Here is a 1369-nt window from a genome sequence, read left to right as displayed (position 1 = left end):
GCTTCCCTTCGATCGCTCAGCTGGTAGTACAGAGGACTGTATTTGAAAACAAAACAAAGTCATCCTTAAATTGCTGGTTTAATTCTGGCTCAAAGAAGCCAGTGTGTTTTTGGAGTAAGCAGCAATTAGCTCAAGGCCGCTCTCTTAACTTTACAGGCAGCCTAAAGCTTAAAATGTTGGTGCTGTGGCACAGGACACCTCTTTTCCTTTCTCAAACCTGAAAAGTTGATGTGTCTGCCCTCGCACAGCAGTTTTGCTCGAGCATTTGCCTCTGCTCACCAGCAGGGAGTGCCTTTCAGTAACAACACGTCAAACTGCACTCACTTTCAGGCAAAGATGGCTTCTGTCAGTCAGTCAGACAGGGCTCTCGCTGTTTTCTTAAGCTCGTGGCCGCTGTTCCTTTCCGGTGACGTCGTCTGCCTTCCGCAGGCTCGGGCTCTTCTCAGTATCATTCACGATTACTGTGGCTTCCCGTTCTGCTGTTGCTCACTTGTTGATGCTCGATAACTCCGATTGGAGCAAAGTTTTGAAAATATTCAGGAAGGGGGCCAATCTGCAATTCGCGGCGCTGCTTGGTGGCGAGTGGGACGCGGCTACTGTGAGGGGCAATTGATCAAAAATAGCTGGAGAATTAGCTCAAACGCTCGAGCGCCCGCTTCCTATGTAAGAGGTAGTAAGATCACTATCTGCAATCACCGCTTTTTTTTTTACCTTGGAGCAATTGTCCAGAAACAAAAATGTTGTCAGTTGTCAGCGATCCCAAAACCCACGTAAATCCTCAGCTTCAATACAGAGAGCTCAAGGGGAAGCAAATCTTTTAGTGTGCTGCAGTAAGCAAAAGTTCTTGATTTTGGTGTTTAGCAAAGATGGAAAGATGCAAAAAAGCTTCACAAGCCCTGAGATCCTTTCTGAAAATTGAACTCAGAACCTCCAAAGTTGTGAGACTGATGCATTGAATGCTGAGTTAAGAACGCACTTACGGAAGAGAGTGCCAGGCAGCACAACCAAGTAGGATAATTTGCAAGCTACCTAAAGTCATAAAGGAATGGGCAGTTTGCAAAATCCATCCAGCCAGGTAGGAGTCGATCCTCCAATCTTCTGATCTGTAGTCAGATCTGTTATCGATTGCTCAACTGGCCCAGGGTGTGTGGAGTAAGTAGCAGCTCACACTCCCTTGGCGCTGCGGTCTGAGCAGGTACAGAGTCAGTCTCGGTTATGCCCACAGGACTCCACGAGTCTGCGAGTGTCAAAAGGCGCATGGTGACCAATCACCAAAGAGAGGGAGCCTTGCTGCTTCCCTTCGATGGCTCAGATGGTTGAGCGGAGGATGATAGTTGATTAAACACAAAGCAAAGTCATCCTTAGATCG

This window comes from Heptranchias perlo, unplaced genomic scaffold (assembly GCF_035084215.1).
Source record: "Heptranchias perlo isolate sHepPer1 unplaced genomic scaffold, sHepPer1.hap1 HAP1_SCAFFOLD_50, whole genome shotgun sequence".
In the NCBI taxonomy this organism is placed as follows: domain Eukaryota; kingdom Metazoa; phylum Chordata; class Chondrichthyes; order Hexanchiformes; family Hexanchidae; genus Heptranchias; species Heptranchias perlo.
Note: the sequence above shows the minus strand (reverse complement) of the source record.